The sequence below is a fragment of the Garra rufa genome, chromosome 5 (genome assembly GCF_049309525.1).
Source record: "Garra rufa chromosome 5, GarRuf1.0, whole genome shotgun sequence".
NCBI classification, from domain to species: Eukaryota; Metazoa; Chordata; class Actinopteri; order Cypriniformes; family Cyprinidae; genus Garra; species Garra rufa.
In genome coordinates, this window is record NC_133365.1 from 50450505 (window position 1) to 50468955 (window position 18451).

Below are 18451 nucleotides of genomic sequence, written 5' to 3' on the forward strand. Positions count from 1 at the left end.
TTGCTCCATCAAGTTGAAAAAGGTTAGAGAAAAACAAGAACTGCAGTTTTGGAGATGTGACCCAGTCAGTCATCTTAGTCTTGCGTAGCCAGACATTCAGACTGACGGCAGAAGGTCTGGGAACTTCTGGAAATTCTGTATGAACTTACCAATCCGATGACGACTTCGAAACTCCAAGTGTTTACAGCTAAGTGTGCCTTATGCATTCAATGTTTAGACAACGTTCTGTGGGTGTGACATCTGAGGCTGAGACTACAGTCATCTAGCCATCACAATTTGGCCCTTGTCAAACTCACTTAAATCAAAGGCCCATTTGTCCTGTTTCTAGCACATCAACTTTGAGGACAAAATGTTCACTTGCTGCCTGATATATTACAGGTGCCATGATGAAGAGATAATCATATTCACTTCATCTGTTATCTGTCATAATGTTATGCATGATTGGTATACATACATACTGTACTGTACATATCAATATCAGCATCAGAGATTTAACATTAAGCACAAGTTGCTAGGGCGATAAACACTGGTAGAAGCAAAGCCATGATTATTGTATATAGAAGCCAAGGTTGGCGCAAACAAATCTAAAACTTACTTGGCTAGCCAGTTAAACCGGTACAGCCCCCTGAACAAGCTAATCAACATCTTTAGGATTGCTAGAAAGTTATATAGTTACTTTTTGTATCTTTTTTTTATTCATTCAAACGTGATGTGTTCAAGAGCAAAACTATTAATACGATTCCAAAAAAAAAAGTATTAATATTTTTTTAATGTACAAAAATAATTACAAAAAAGCTCTTTGCATTGCAAATAATTCTCTTCCCTTCATGCAGTTCCTACCTACACTTTTCATTACTTGATTTGATTGATAGTAATTACTTTTTTGTAATTAAAAAAAATAAGAGTTTTATTTACAATTTGTTTTAATTACAATATAATTATTATTAATCATTCACATCTCAATTATTTAGGTATTATTTTTAAAATGTTAGCAAATTTTGTTCTTCATATTTTCTGTAAAACAATCATATTTTTTTAATATAAAAAAAGGAACCTTACCTGAACATTGACATTACTAGCCGACGACTCCTCGGGTTCACTGTCTGCGGCAGTCTGCTTTTTCGGAAATAGTATACCACAAACATTACTATTAGAAATAGGCTATGCCTATCTCCAGTGCAGTGGCTACACAGAGAGGAAGACAGAGATAGTCACTCACCTGATTTGCTTTAGACATGTTTTGGCTGTTGGTTTAGCGTTTCTGTATAGAGGACAAAGGATAACTCAACAGAGAAAGAAAGGTCTTACTGTGATAATGTCACTTTGTTATTTTAACAATGTTAATTTAAGCTAGAAATGGTTCAAATGTAACGTTACTATTGTTCTTCTCGTAGGCGAACACTTCATTCTATTCCCAAGCATTTCTGTCAGCTCATTCTAAATAATAATTCTAAACAATAAAAACATTATCACTTTATGAGGATCCAGTAATTGTTACCTATTAAGAGAATCTGGGTGTGCGATGTGCAGGAAAGTGTCTCAGGGCTTTTTAACTAATCAGCTTCTATTTATAGCCTCGTCTCATTCAGTCACACCCAGTTACAGTAGGCTTAGGCTAAATAATATTTCCGCACCTGCTTTTCAGTCCACTCCCAGTAAAACGAATCGAAAGTGCTATTGTTAAGGTTAACGTGCAGGACTGACGAGACAAGAGACGACGATACAATAAACACTAATATTTAATATAATCTTCAGATGGATAAGCAGGAACAGGCAGGAACACGGATAAACTTCCTCACACGAAACACATTTAACATAAGCAAAGACCGACAGTAAACTGAACTCAAAGACAGGTTTATAAAGCTAACTAATAATTAAACACAGGTGAAACAGATCACGGTGACGAGGACTAAACCAAATGATAACAAAATGACAGGGGGAGACAATGGGAGAAACCAATAGAACAGACATGAACTGACAGAACTGTGACAGCTATTGTGCTAGTATAATATCTTATTACTGAGCTTTCAATAACTAGTTGACTGTATCGGAAATACAGTGACAATAAAAGCCATTAATTTATTTATAACTGTTTTTATTTTAATATTTGGTTTCATTTATTTATTTAATTTTTTATTTTCTTAAATCATGCTTACACATATTTAATAACTAGAGCCAGACTGATATTATTTTTGGGGGGCCGATACTGATATTAGGGATTAAAAAATAGTCAGATACCGATATTTTTGCCTCTGCGTCTCACTATGTGATGTTTCATTAACAAATTTCAAGAGGAGCTCGCGCAGATAATTAACACGGCCAATTCATCATCAGCAATCACTCCCTATCCAATCACTCTCCCTATCCAATTACTACAGTCCCTTTAAATAACCAAGCAGTCCTACCTTCAGCTATCTCTGATTCCAGCATTGGCACTCCCAATCGCCGCAACATGTCCGAGATTCACTCGTCCTCCGAGGATTATTCCTCAGATACAGACAAGCCCGCAGCTCATCCAGCCTCCATACAGGTCGCCGCTCAGGCCACCAGCGCTCCGCAGGATCCACCAATCGAGCCCGCGGCTGCATCACGGGGCCGCAGGCCCTCACGCACCGCCGCTGCTCGCACTCCGAGCAGTGTTGTTTTCATCAACGATGACGAAATCATTTCGTTGACGCCACTTTTTCATGACGATAACGAGACGATGACGAGATAAAAATGGCTCGTTGATGACTAAAACATGACGAGACGTGCGTGAGTTTTCGTTGATGAGACGGGTGGTCCGTCAGATGTTTAAAATGCATGACATTTCTGCTTATTGTGCATGCCAATCAAAACCTTAAACGTTTTGATGCCGCTATGGCAAGCCGTTTTAGCATTCCATCCTTGTTTGTCCTTTATGTTTTAAAACATTCCTTATTGCAATTATTGGTGAAAATAGTCGATCCGGAAGCTCACATTGTGTTGAACTAGATCTGCTATTTTCAGAACTTACAAGTGACACTACCCAACAGCAAAATACTTACCGACCTACATTAATTTGTTAAAAGACTTTTTTCCCCTTTTTAGACTAAAACTAGACTAAAACCTTTTTGGCTTTTGTCGACTAAAATTGGACTAAAGCTAATAAGCATTTTAGTCCATAAGACTAAGACTAAATCTAAGATGGTTGTCAAAAAAAAACAAAAAAAAAAACACTGCTCCGAGACGCCAGCTTACGCCGTCTCCACCATCTTCCAGACGTCGGGCATCTTTCCCCAGCGTCTTCTTACGCTTCAGCCTTCTCCTGCGCCCCATCCAAGGGAAAATGGACCGTAGCCGAGCTCTGCAAGGGCCTCAGGCAGAGCGCGCTCGGGCCGCAGAGCCCCCTACTCCACGTCAGGACGCAGCAGAAGGCCGTCACCGAGCTTGGGCCACGCCCCGGACACCGCAGTCTCCAGCCACGCCCATCCCGCTCGATCCTCGAAGCGGGAGCTCACTGCTCATGCTGTCAGAGAGCCGGCCATCGCCTCCACAAGCCGCCGCAGCAGCACGAGCTCGCCCACTCCAGCAGCCGATTCCCGTCCGCAACCCTTGCCCCTCCTTTCTCTCCCCTTCTCATGGCCCGCAGCACCGCCTTCCGCTCATAGCACGAGCATTCCCCCGCTCATGCCACAAGCACCGGCGCTCCCCATTCCCCCTCTCCTCCCTTCTGTTTCCTCCGCCCCAGGAGCCGTCCCCAGCGCAAGCATGCCTCTATCCTCGCAGGCTCCGACGCACGCCATTCCCCCTCTCTTTCCCCCCTTCTTTTCCGTCCCAGGAGACGGCCGCAGCTCAGGTTTACCGCCACTACCGGTCCCGGTAGCCACTTTCCCTCCTCCTCAGGCCCGTCCTCCCTTCTCATTGGCCTCAGCCACACCCCTTCCAGCCCTGCCAAACGCTTTAGCGCAGGAACCTCCCCCAGTTTCCAACTCCATCAGGACCCGGATACTAGCAGGTCTCACACATGGATTCCACCCCGGCGTCCTGAGCCTCCCCTCCCAAAACCTCATCTGCCCAAATCTCCACTACGCTCTCACCGAACCCAAAATAGTGGACGGCCTAATCAAAAAAGAAATAGACTCAAATTTCATGATAGGCCCCTTTCTTGTCCCTCCTTTTAGCTTCTATCGAGTCAGCCCCATCGGCGTCGCCACCAGAGAATTCTCAAGCAAAAAACGCCTCATAATTGATCTTTCATCTCCGCATAATTCCCCATTCCCTAGCATTAACAGCCTCATTCCGCTCGAAGAGTTTTCTCTTCACTACCACGACATCGACCAAGCCACTACCTTGATTAAAAAGGCAGGTCGCGGTGCTTGGTTGGCCAAAGTCGACATTACTTCCGCTTTCAAAGTTATGCCCATCCACCCAGATTTCTGGCACTTATTTGGCATTCGCTGGAAAAACGAATTCTATTTCGCCGTACGCCTCACATTCGGTTGCAAAAGCAGTCCAAAAATCTTCGACACGCTGTCGGAGGCAATTTGCTGGATCCTCTCCAACATTTACAATTTACTCTATCTGATCCATCTTTTAGACGATTTCTTAATCATCTCACCCCCAGATTCCGTCCCAGCCGCACACCTCTTGACAACCCAAAAGCTTTTCTCAGAGCTCGGGATTCCCCTCGCTCAAGACAAAACCGAGGGTCCTAGCACTTCCATCGAATTTTTGGGCATCAATTTAGATTCCCAAAAATTCCTGGCTTCCCTGCCCAAAGAAAAGATTGACAGAACAATTCTAGTAGCTTCCACTCTGCTAACTAATTGTAGTTGTACAAAACGCGAGCTGCTATCCATTCTGGGTCATCTAAATTTCGCGATGCGCATCATCCCACAAGGCCGCCCCTTCATCTCCCATCTCCTCACCCTCTCCTCCTCCGCCCACGCCCTCGAGGATCACATTTCCATAACTGATTCTTGCCGCAACGAGCTCAGCTTATGGATTTCCTTCCTTAAACAGTGGAACGGCTTATCGTTCTTTTACAGCAATTTGGTTTCTTCTCCAATCGATATCGAATTATATACCGAATCTGCCCCTTCCGTCGGCTTTGGAGGTTTTCTCCGGGGCCACTGATTCGCTTCTACCTGGCCCCCCGAGTTGGCAGATTTGCCCCAGCAGCTATCATCCTCAGCGCTGTTTGAACTCTACCCGTTAGTGGCCGCAGCTTCCCTATGGGGCAAAGAATGGTCCGCCACCAACATCGTCGTCCACTGCGACAACGAAGCTACCGTGCACTGCATTAACAAAGGCCGTTCCCACTCCCCCGCACTCATGCCTTTGCTCAGACGTTTGATTTGGATTTCAGCTTGTGACCAATTTATCATAACTGCAAAACACATCCCCGGGTCAAAGAATCAAATCGCTGACTCTCTCTCGTTTTGTTTTTCAGAAAATCAGATCGCTGGCTCCAGAAGCGGACCCGCTCCCAACCCCAGTCCCTCCTTATTCAGAACTGCTATTCCCATAACCCTCCCCCTAAGGCCTCTTCTCGAAGCATCCATCGACTCCATTCTCCAAGCAGTCTCCCCCAGGACTCTCCAATCCTACCTTACAGCGTGGAAATGCTTTAAAACTTTCCACACCGCCTACTGCTTACCTTTCCCCGATTTTTCCCTGCTCACTGTCACCTCATTTATCTCCCACCTCAATTCCCATAAAAACCTCCAAGCTATCTCCATCAAAGCATACCTTAGCGGTATTCAGTTTTTTCACAAACTGTTTCACGGCTCGCCTTCCCCTCATATAGCTAATTCCCAGACCTCCCTTCTCATCAAAGGCATCCAAAAAACCCAGCCCAACCACCCAGACCCCAGACAACCTATCACTTTAAATATTTTGACCAAATGCATCTCCTCCCTCCGCAAAGGCTACCATTCCATCCACACTGCCCGCACACTGGACGCCATGTTCATCCTGGCTTTTTTCGGCTTCCTCAGATGCTCTAAGCTCGCCATTACATCCAGTTTTAACCCAGCCATTCACCCCACCATCTCCGACCTAACCGTGCTAGACGGCGATACCATCTCTTACTTTATTAAACAAAGCAAGACAGACCAAATAAAGAAGGGCCATTTCATTTATATTTTTAACCTCCAAACTCCCCTCCAACCATTCGAAACCCTCCTAGCCTTCCTTTGCCACAGGAAATCCCAATCCTCCCTCCCCTCTGACCCCCTCTTTACTGATGATGCCAACCGCCCTGCCACACGCTTCTGGTTCCAAAAGCACCTGAAGTCTGTCTTGCTTCTCTCTGGTACCCCAGCCGATAACTTCTCCAGCCATTCATTCGCATAGGCGCAGCAACTACAGCCGCCCAAAAAAGGTCTCTCCCAACAGCAAATCCAAGCGCTCGGCCGCTGGTCATCTGAAGCTTTCAAGAGCTACATTCGAGCTGATCGCTCTTTCATCAGGGAAACACACCAAACCCTAATCGGCCAACACGTTCTACCGCCAGCCCACCCCCGTCCACGCCATCTCTAGCCACTTCAACCACCCCCCTCTGCGTCCCTTTTCCTTGGGACATCCTGCCTTCGTTAAAACCCCAGCTTATTCCCCTACGCGCAGCAATGCGCGCCCCCGCTGGAGCCCCCCTTACGCACAGCAGTGCTCGCCCCGCTTTTCCCATCACGCTCAACATCGCATGGCTCCTGTTCAAGCCCCCGCTTATCCCCTATACACGCAGCAATGCGCGCCCCCGCTGGAGCCCCCCTTACGCACAGCAGTGCTCACCCCGCTTTTCCCGTCACGCTCAACATCGCATGGTTCCTGTTCAAGCCCCCGCTTATCCCCTATACACGCAGCAATGCGCGCCCCCGCTGGAGCCCCCCTTACGCACAGCAGTGCTCGCCCCGCTTTTCCCGTCACGCTCAACATCGCATGGCTCCTGTTCAAGCCCCCGCTTATCCCCTATACACGCAGCAATGCGCGCCCCCGCTGGAGCCCCCCTTACGCACAGCAGTGCTCGCCCCGCTTTTCCCATCACGCTCAACATCGCATGGCTCCTGTTCAAGCCCCCGCTTATCCCCTATACACGCAGCAATGCGCGCCCCCGCTGGAGCCCCCCTTACGCACAGCAGTGCTCACCCCGCTTTTCCCGTCACGCTCAACATCGCATGGTTCCTGTTCAAGCCCCCGCTTATCCCCTATACACGCAGCAATGCGCGCCCCCGCTGGAGCCCCCCTTACGCACAGCAGTGCTCGCCCCGCTTTTCCCGTCACGCTCAACATCGCATGGCTCCTGTTCAAGCCCCCGCTTATCCCCTATACACGCAGCAATGCGCGCCCCCGCTGGAGCCCCCCTTACGCACAGCAGTGCTCGCCCCGCTTTTCCCATCACGCTCAACATCGCATGGCTCCTGTTCAAGCCCCCGCTTATCCCCTATACACGCAGCAATGCGCGCCCCCGCTGGAGCCCCCCTTACGCACAGCAGTGCTCGCCCCGCTTTTCCCGTCACGCTCAACATCGCATGGCTCCTGTTCAAGCCCCCGCTTATCCCCTATACACGCAGCAATGCGCGCCCCCGCTGGAGCCCCCCCTTACGCACAGCAGTGCTCACCCCGCTTTTCCCATCACGCTCAACATCGCATGGCTCCTGTTCAAGCCCCCGCTTATTCCCCTTACAGAACAGCAACGCCCGCTCATGCTAAAGCCACCCCGCTCGCTCCCCCCATGCCGCAGCAACGCCTGCTCATTCTAGAACGCCCCGCTCATTCCCTTTACGCACCGCAATGCCCGCTCTCACCGCAGCCCCTGCTCGTTTCCCCACGCCGCTGCATTGCCCGCTCTCGCTAGAGCACCCCGCTTATTCCCCCACACCACAGCAGTGCCCGCTCACGCTCGAGCGCCCCGCTTATTTCCCCATGCCGCAGCAACGCCCGCTCACGCTCGAGCGCCCGGCTTATTCCCCCACGCCACAGCAGTGCCCGCTCACGCTCGAGCGCCCCGCTTATTTCCCCATGCCGCAGCGACGCCCGCTCACGCTCGAGCGCCCCGCTTATTCCTTTTACACACTGCAACCCCCGCTTAATCTCCCACGCTGCAACAATGCCCGCTCACGCTAGAGCGCCCCGCTTATTCCCCCACGCCGCAGCAATGCCCGCTCACGCTCGAGCGCCCCGCCTACGCACTGCAATGCCCGCTCTCGCTGCAGCCCCTGCTTATTCCCCCATGCCGCAGCAGTGCCCGCTCACGCTTGAGCGCCCCGCTTATTTCCCCATGCCGCAGCAATGCCCGCTCACGCTCGAGCGCCCCGCTTATTTCCCCATGCCACAGCAATGCCCACTCATGCTCGAGCGCCCCGCCTATTCCCTTTATGCACTGCAATGCCCGCTCTCGCTGCAGCCCCCGCTTATTTTCCCACGCCGCAGCAGTGCCCGCTCACTAGGGTTGGGTATCGTTTGAATTTTATCGATTTCGATTCCGATTCCACTTATTGATTCCGATTCTTTTCGATTCCCAGTTTCGATTCCAATTTAGTAAAAAAACAACAACAAACACAAAAGTCAAACATTAATATATCAAACATGTTTATTTTCAGTGCTAGCTTGCAACATATTATTTTATTACAGGGGTTCTCTAAACTCACAATTCCAACTTTTGTTCTCAGAATTACAAGTTTGTGTCTCGCAATTCTGACTTTTTCTCACAATTGCTGAATATAAACTCACAATTCTGACTTTTTTCTCGCAATTGCTGAATATAAACTCACAATTCTGACTTTTTTCTCGCAATTGCAGGATATAAATTCACAATTCTGACTTTTTTTATAACTCGCAACTGTGGAATATAAACTTGCCTTTCTGACTGTTTGCTCAGAATTGCAAGTTTGTATCTCGCAATTCTGACTTTTTCTCACAATTGCATTTCTGACTTTATTTCTTGCAATTGGGAGTTATAAAGTCATAATTGCTTTTTTTATAACAGGGCCCCCTTCTTCACGGGTCAATTTTGCAAGGCCCCCCTATGCCTGACATTTCCTCTAAAGGTGTTTATTTTTGAACCTTTTTTATTAACCTAAACATTTGTTTTGCCTTTTAATTTTTCTCCTTATAAAAAAATTCAAACAAACTTTAAATTAAAGCTATACTTTTGAATTTATAAGAAAACCCTCTGCTCCAACTTTTTAACATGAATATACATATACAGATTTAAAGCACCTGAATTATTTAATTCAGACATTCTTCACAACTTCAGAGTACTCTTTCTTAAGTGACTGAATATCTACTGTTTGTATTTATTTTAAAATGAACATATAAATGAAAAATACAGTAAATACATTGTAAATCTGTTGATTCTGGTGCTCATATGTGCATAAACACCACTGACCCTTACAAGAGCAACCTCTATGGGTAAGCATTCATTATAAAAAAACTAACAGGAGATTCATTTTGAAAACTATGCAAATATTTTGAAATTTCACGCAAAAGTACTATGGATCAGAGCCCCGAAATCATGAATAGTTTGTGAATCAACAGCGGACTTATGCGTGCCTAATGTACGCTACTATTACTCTGGTCATCTTTGCCTTTACATTAGCGGGAGGGTTTGTTTCATGCAGCCAAGAGATGAAGTAGATACCTGTCTTCCCGCGGGGGTATAAGTTATTTTATGTGGGCTTTTGCAGGACGAAATAACATATATTCCTTTTGGAGCGGGCGGGCGCAGGACTAAAATCCGTCCCTTGCAGATCTCTAAGATGAAGTTTGCGTGCAGCGGTAGCTTTGTCTTCGGTTTTTACAAAGCGTAGCCACACTTTTAAACGCTTACCGCGATCCATCTTATTGACTGATGTTTACTTTACCACGTAAGGTCCTGGCAGATCGCTAGATGAAAAAATGCACCCTGGAATCGAAACGAGGAATCGAAATGTAAATTTTATAACAAGTATCCGATTCTTTATCTTAAGTATCCGATTCCAGAATCGGAATCGATTTTCGATTCCCAACCCTACCGCTCACGCTCGAGCGCCCCGCTTACGCACTGCAATGCCCGCTCTCACTGCAGCCCCTGCTTATTTTCCCACGACGCAGCAATGCCCACTCTGACTAGAGCGCCCCGCTTATTCCCCTTTCACACAGCAATGCCTGCTCTGACTAGTGCGCCCCGCTTATTTTCCCATGCAGCAGCAATGCCTGCTCTAACTAGAGCGCCCCGCTTATTCCCCTTTCACGCAGCAATACCCGCTCACGCGGCAGCCCCCGCTCAGTCCCCTTTAGCACAGCAAAGCCCACTCATCCCAGAACACCTAGCATGTTTCCCCTACGCCGCAGCAGTACCCACCCCCAAGAGAACGCCATTCTTCATTCCCCCACATAAAGTTTTCTTTGCTTTTCCTTCCCTAGCAGGGCCCGCACCAGCTCCTCCCGCGCTTCCCCGCTGCTAATCGTCCAGCATCCCTCCAGCCCAAGTTAAGCTTTTTTTGGGGGTCACCTAGCATAAGGAGATGAGGCCTAAGTTACTTGAAAAACTCACAAGGAACTCTCAAGGAACTGGAAAAGGACTTTCTGAACTGAACACATACGGAACCAATGCACAACACCAGGAGCTTGCAAGTATCCGTTCTTTCTACAAACGTAGATAGCTGCGTTTAAGGCGTTTTATGAAAAACGATTTCAGGTTGTTCAGAACCGTTTCATTCCTGTACCATGCTCTCTCTCTCTCTCTCTTATACTCTCTCTCTCACGCATTCTCTGTCTATTTGTGTTTTATGTACGTTTGTCTATGTGCGATCGTTTGTAAGTAGATTTAGTTTAATAAACAACCATATATTCACATATAATGATTCTCTGTGCTGAATGCTTACATTACAATAGTCACTTAAACTGTGTCGATCTCATATTGCTACCTTAAGCCCTATTTTGTTCAAATTGTTTAAACTCCGTTCTGATTAGTAAAACACGTTGCTGTGACGACGAGCCAACGTCAGAGTAATGAGTATCACTGAAGAATTTGCTGGACAAAGAAACAAGTCGATATCATTATTACTGTTACTGATCAGAAACTGGAAATTGCGTATATTTAATGACGATTATTATACACAATTTCCTGTGAGTTAAACTACTTTCCCTGACTGAAATGTATGTTTTAAATAACTCATTTCATCCTATTCATTGGTCTAAAGGACCTGGTGGAGATTTGCAGAACACATGTGAAGTATGAAACATAGTCTCATACTTGTACACACATATTGATCAATTTGAAATTCTTTGAGCTAACAAAATTCTCTACATATAAGATCATTTGTACTCTTTAGTTTTGATTTGACAAGTCTGAAAGTCAATGTAATGCAAGATAGATAGATGAATAGAATAGAATAGAATAGAATAGAATAGAATAGAATAGAATAGAATAGAATGTATGAAATATTTCTACCTTGATTGTACAATTAATCTGGACGAAGCACAAAAGTGTGTGTATATGTAGTTTCTTCTTTTTCTCTCTTCTTTGGTTTCCTCTCTTTTGCTCTCAGTCTGTCCATGCCCTGTGAAAGGAACTGTAAATTACTGAAAGTGTTGTGACACTCACAGATTACCTGCCAAAAGTACCCGAGATGAACACAGATAAAAAAAATCCCATAATGATTTTCAAAAATCTTTATGCTTCTATGACTAAAAAAAACACTCCTCCATTGGAGTTAATGTGAACCATATGTACAGTTAATTTAAAATAAGACTTGAACATGCAACAGACTCCCCTACAGCGGTTACAGAGAAGAAAGCTAGACAAAGGCAATAGCAACTTGAGGGCTGTTTATACACAGAGACTAAACACCTGAGAATAATTAAACAAAGAACCAGTGAGAGAACATGACTCGTGACCAAAACAACCAATCACAACATGACACAAAAACTAGGGAAGCACACTGCAAGAAACAAAGGGCCTGCTATCCTATCATGAAAAGACTGTACACCGCACACTGCAACAAATCGGTTTCAAGAGCAATTACTGGAACCATGTCCTGTGGTCTGATGAGACTATAAGATAAACTTGTTTGGCTCAGATGGTGTCCAGCATGTGTGGTGATGCCCTGGTGAGGAGTAACAAGAAAGTTGTGTCATGCCTACAGTCAAGCATGGTGGTGGTAGCATCATGGTGTGGGGCTGCATGAGTGCGGCTGGTGCTGCGGAGCTGCAGTTCATTGAGGGAAACATGGATTCCATTATGTACTGTACATTCAGAATCAGAACATGATGCCTTTTCTCCAGAAACCAGGCCGAACGGCAGTTTTCCAACATAATAACAATCCCAAACACACCACCAAGATGACAGCTGCCTTACTGAGGAAACTGAAGGTGAAGGTGATGGGGTGGCCAAGTATGTTTCTGGACCTGAAACCTATTAAGCACCTATGGGGCATCCTCAACACGAGGCCACGAGTTTGTCATTTGGATTTATAGGTGCATCCGACTTGAAGCGGCGATGTGCAGAAAGATCTGTGTTTAAAATCAGAGCTATAGAGCGCATACAGCTCTGCAAGCTTTCAAATTATTTTTGCGGTCATACACCGATCAGTGTGCGCAGTGCAACTTCAAGCCGCATTCACCTTCTGTCCACATAACTGGGGTGACTCACCAGAGCTGTACGGCAGTGTGTCGAACGTATGAAAATATCAGTCTGTGCATTCAAATTTACCTCAATAGAACGTGTACATGGATTTTGCTTGGGTTCAAGTCTGTTTACAAACCTGTTGTCTAAAGTGAACATTTTAATGAAATGTTTTGCTCCAAATTTCTTTAATAACATCAGCTGAGTGCTTGAAATAACTTTCTTTTGTGATCTTACGTGGTTTCACATCACAGATTGAGGCAAAATCATTATTTTATATAGTAGCCTATTCTATAAAGTGATAAAGGCTGTTGATTAGCATTACGTTGCATCTATAGTTTATTCATAAAAAAATACCCAATATGGCTTTGTTACGCGCTTGTGCTGTTATGTGTTTTTCCGCTGTCTTTTCTCTTGTTTACTTTCACTTTCTCAGTTACCCTGTCATTGGTCCTGTCACCTGTCAATCTTAATTACCGCTGACGTCATCATCCTGCCGTTCCCAATCAGAAAAGACCTTTCCACATAAAAGAGCATGCCAGACAACCCACAAGCCCCCATGTTGTTGCTGTTTTGTGCTTGTTATATTGTTGCCATCCGTTTAAATATTGTATCCCCTTTTGTTTGTGTTACTTCCCCCTTTGTGTACATTTTGCCTTTGAGACATATTTTTGTTCCCTATCCCCTTGAGCACACGTTACAGGCCCGGCTCCAGAATCAAATCACTGAGGTTGTTTCTTAGGGCTGGGCGAATTGGCCTTGAATCAAAATCTCGGTTAATTGAACATTTTAACCCGATTACGATTAATGAACGATTATTTTATTCATTAATAAAATTATATTTAATTCAATTTAAATAATATTTATTTTCTTGCCCTCATAGTTCACTGACAAGTTTTGTACAGTAAATATGCGCACATATTACAAGTGAGAGATTTTTGAATGAAGGGTGCACACACTATCTACTATCTATGATTATTTATTGAACATCAGTGTTGAACAACTGAAATTAAAGCACACATTGCTTAAAATGAAAAGTCACATTTTTCTTAAATTAGTGAAAAATATAATGAATAGAAAAAATAGTGGAATAACGTAACGGAGCGGGGTCACTTGACTCCACACGCGGTAGTGTTTTTAAAAGGAAAGTAATTGAAATAATTGACCTGGAAAAATTTGATCAATTATAGGTTCTGAATGTCGATTTCGATTACTTTTCGATTAATCGGCCAGCCCTAGTGCTTCTTAAATGAATGAGGGTGCTCTATCCTTATACCTATATCAGGCTTTTATATTGAACAACTTGATTCCTCATGATTTGACCTCTTTAATATGCCATAAAACATACTCAATGAATGGATTAAGGAATAGTACATCCAGAAATTTAAATTTGCTGTGAAAATGTGCTTGCCCTCAGGCCATTCAAGATGTAGATGTTTGTTTCTTCATCAGAACAGATTTGCAGAAATTCGGCATGACATCACTTGTTCACCAGTGGATCCTCTGCAGTGAATGGGTGCCATCAGAATGAGAGTCCAAACAGCTGATAAAAACATCACAGTAATCCACACCACTCCAGTTTATCAGTCAATTGTGAATTGAGAGCTGTGTGATTGTAAGAAACAAATGCATCAAGGCATTTTTAACTTCAAGCCTTATAGCATTTTATACCCATTCACCACAGATGATCCATTAATGAGCAAATGATGTAATGCTAATTCATCAAAATCTCTTGATGTTCAAAATCAAAGATGTTCTCATCAAACACAATTTGCATGCTTAATAGATGCAGTCAAAATGTTCAAAACAAGTTTGGTTGAGTTATAGCTTTATTTTACTTAAAAAATAAAAAAAATAAAACGTTATATAAACCCCATAGAAAAATCTTGAAGGAAGCAGTGGCGAATCAGTCTTCTTTTGTATCTGCTTGTTTTTAACATTGCGTCATCTTCTGCTTCCTGCTCTTCTTCTGCCTCTGTCTGCCTCTTGCAATAAGAAATTAACAAGGTGTTATTATTTTAGATATTATATGAATCTAACATAGGAATATCATTCTGCATTTGTTTGCAAGTGTTAACACTGTAATCTTCATCCGTATGATGAATTAAATTGACTCTGTGCCAGATGTTTAAGTCTTAGTTGTCATTTTAGGTTTCCCTTACGGCCACTTCACAACAAGCACTTTTCAGTATGTTTTCCTTTGCTGAATGTATCTATAGTGGCTAATATGTTGCTATGACACTCCAAACAAAAAATTGTAGCCATAGTACAAACAATCACCATTTATCAGAACACTCTTGGGGTAAATATTCCAGTCTTCATTTTACATGAATAATGATTTGGTGGGCTTTAATTAATATTCTTGCTGCAGGTTGTTTTTGACGGCCCTTCTTCAACTTTTCCTGTCCTTTAATAATTATCTTGTGTGTGAATTCCCTATAAGCAGTAAAATAGTGCTATTTGCACAGTAAGGGAAAGAATATTTCTTGGCCCCGTTGTATTCAGAGTAATTGCAGAGATGAATGTGAATGATGAATGTACTTCTAAATCTGTACTTTCCCTGTTTAACTCATACACACATTGCAACGGCTTGCTAAGATAATAACTGGGGAAACCTGTGGAGCAGGATTCTGTTTTTTCACGTGCCTGTTTTTGTCTTTTGGTGTGTTTGAAAATGATTAGCGTGTTGAATAACCGGATTTGTATGTGCTGTCAGGTTTCTATTGGTTTCCATCAGATCTCCCACTTCTGAGCTGCTTAAACAGGTTCTGCACCATCCTGATGAGGAAACATCACAAACGTTAAAAAACAGTGTTACAGTGAACACAAGAGCTCTTTCAAAGAAAAACACAGGCAAAGAATTAGAGGAGGAAGTAAGAGACATGTCCCTACCAATATCCAAACTGTCCCTAGCAATAACTTTGATCTAACAATTAAATATATATTTTTTTTTAATTTCGGATGCATCTGAAACGTCATACCATTGATATTACCTGATAAATTAAAGTAAACAGACTATGTTAGAAAACTGCACGCTTTCAAGGACACACACCTAATACATGGGTGGAATGTAGTCACGGACCGAGCGAGAAGCAGCGTTGTGTTTAGAACAACTCACAGGTATTGCACTAGCCTCCTCACACAAGTACATGATAGAGTTAAAAGTCTCTTCTGAGATTAAGAGTTTAAAGAAAAGTTATCCAGGTTTTAACCCTAAAACAAACAAACAAAAAGTATATGTTTTTAGAAACAATATAGGAAACATTTTGCTTTAAAGTGGGAAAGTGGTTAAAAATAAACAAATAAATACAAAATATATTATATAATAAATTATAAAATAGCTAACAGCTGAATAAAAATGTGTTTTTGTTTCACAATTGTGCTAAATGTAGAACTTTACACTGTGTAACTGTAAACAACTGCATACCTTACACTACAATGAACTATATTGAAGTGCCTAGGAACTTGAAGACACGTCCAATGAAACAGTTCCTGTAGAACTCCTCGCAAACTCTCTTGCCGTGCCTCCGTCTCTCCAATGGCGATGAATCCAATGGCGTATCAATTCTTGCATACAAAAAAAACAACCTGCATAACAGGGCAACATTCAATTACTATATCAAAATAATTCCTTATCTCTTTACCAGGCTTGGAAACAATATTACTCAAAACCCATATTCATAATTGTACGGCCGTTTACAATTTGAACAAGTTACATGCTCTTAGTCACAGCATAAGTGAACTCATATTAGCTAATTACATCGTAACCAAGATTACACCTCAGGTTCATGTGACTCACGTTACTCTCCAGTTGTTTTTTTACGTGAAAATTACACATCAATATAATCAGATAGAGATCATAGTTTCACCAACAAAACAGTATCTTGCAAAAGCAATATTTCGAAAACCTGTATCATGATAGCAACACACAAAGCGAACACTCTGCAAACTCACCGGAGAAGCAAAACAATGTCCACCAATCCTCGTCAGTACTAAAATGCCTCTTCCTTTGTGATACTGTATAAAAGATGATTTCTAAGTGGAAAACTAGCAAAATGGATCTAAAACCTTTGTGTTTTAGATTTAACTGCGTGCTTCTTTTCTTATGTAAAGCTCGGCTCACTATCGTTCGTTTGTTCACTTCTTTCTCGTTAAGGAAACTAAATTTGCTTTTTCCTCTCTGCAGCGCCGCTACGGCCATCTGCTGGACATTAATGAAATGCAGCTCAAACATATAACTAGAAATATAACCTACATATTAGATGAAACAAAAAAAAAATGTTCTAACTCTTCATTAGGTTAATTTTAAGCTGGTTACATCCTCCCCCCCTTAATCTGCATGCATCCTTGCATGTTACTCCCTACACTGTCTCAGATGTTAAAGGCGCCAAATGACAAATGTAAGGTACTGTGTCCAGAGTAAGGGTTTGGGAGAAAGCTTTGTCTAACCCAGTTAGAATCGAGTGCATAACTGTAACTAGGGGGTTCCCTAAAGTTGGATATGTCAACTTTTTGGGAGCTACTCTATCTCTAGAAGACCTTCTTAATGGCACCTCATCATCTGAGATAGCTTCAGTCTCCTCAAACTCTGTGGGTTCTCTTGCAGTTAATACGTCCTCGATCTCATCCAATCCATAGTCTGTTCCATTTATAGGAGTACAATGTTCAGTCAGATCTGTGACAGGAACAGTAGGAATGCTTTCCTCAGCTCCTACTGTCTCAGGTACAGGTGATTGTTGAGCTCGTCTGACCTCACAGGTTCCATCACCTTCAACGTACTGAGGTTCAAATACTGGAGCTTCAGGGTTCAATATAGGCAAATCAAAGCTAGTTCCAGCTACCTGATCCTCAAGAACAGAATTTTTCACCATTTGAACATGCTGGTCATCTGATATTCTATCCTTAGATCTTTGCTTGGGTCTGGCTTCCTCTTGAACCATCCCACTGTCCTGCTCAAAATTTGGCTGAATACTTTCTAACTCAGGGTACGGCTGATCATAAGTAGAGGAGTACTCAACCTCATCCTCCACCTCAGACAATTCATCGTTATCCTCAGCCTGATTACACTCTGGCAATGGTGAGTTATCAGATTTCTGTCTGGACCTTGACTTCTGTGATGGTACATCTTTCACAGTGGATGGAAGAAATCCACATGGTAAAAGCAAGTCTCTGTGTAAAACTCTTTCAGGTCCATCTGTATGTTCAGGAACAACAACATAGACAGGGGAATCTTCAATCCGTTTGACAACAGTATATACTGTTTCACTCCATCTATCAGCAATTTTGTGTTTTCCCCGGATGCCAACATTTCGCACTAGGACTCGGTCTCCTGCTTCCAATGTGGACTCTCTTACTTTGCTGTCAAACCTCTGTTTGCTCTGCAAAGCATTCTTTAAACTGTGTGTAGTAGCCAACTGATAGCTTTCCGTGAGACTCTCTGTCAACTTCTTAACATACTCAGAGTGAGACACTTTAGTGTTTCCCTCTGGGTTCAGCCCAAAGGCTATATCGATGGGAAGCCTTGGTTGACGACCAAACATCAGCTGGTAAGGGGAAAAGCCGGTAGTATCATTTTTTGTGCAATTATATGCATGGACAAGAGGCTGCACAAAATCTTTCCATCTCACTTTGTCCTCTTCCTGGAGTGTTCCCAGCATTTCAAGAAGTGTCCTGTTGAATCGCTCAACAGGATTTCCACGAGGATGGTAAGGCGTGGTTCTTGTCTTTTTAATTCCAAGCAGCGCACACAGGTCTTTAATCAGGGCTGATTCAAAATCACGACCTTGGTCGCTATGCAACCTTTCGGGAAACCCATAATGGATGAAAAAGTTGTTCCATAGCGCCTTCGCCACTGTCCTCGCCTTCTGATCTGCTGTCGGCACC

General features: G+C 43.6%; 1 long non-coding RNA gene across 1 annotated transcript; it reads right to left on the reverse strand.

The window, feature by feature from the left end:
- Positions 1–14401: 14401 nt before the first annotated feature.
- On the reverse strand, positions 14402–16701 carry LOC141335864 (uncharacterized). The gene is made up of 3 exons (XR_012355633.1): positions 16523–16701; positions 15996–16156; positions 14402–15346 (listed from the first exon to the last, which is right to left on the reverse strand). It is a non-coding gene; the product is annotated as an uncharacterized lncRNA (long non-coding RNA).
- Between the last annotated feature and the right edge of the window lie 1750 nt (positions 16702–18451).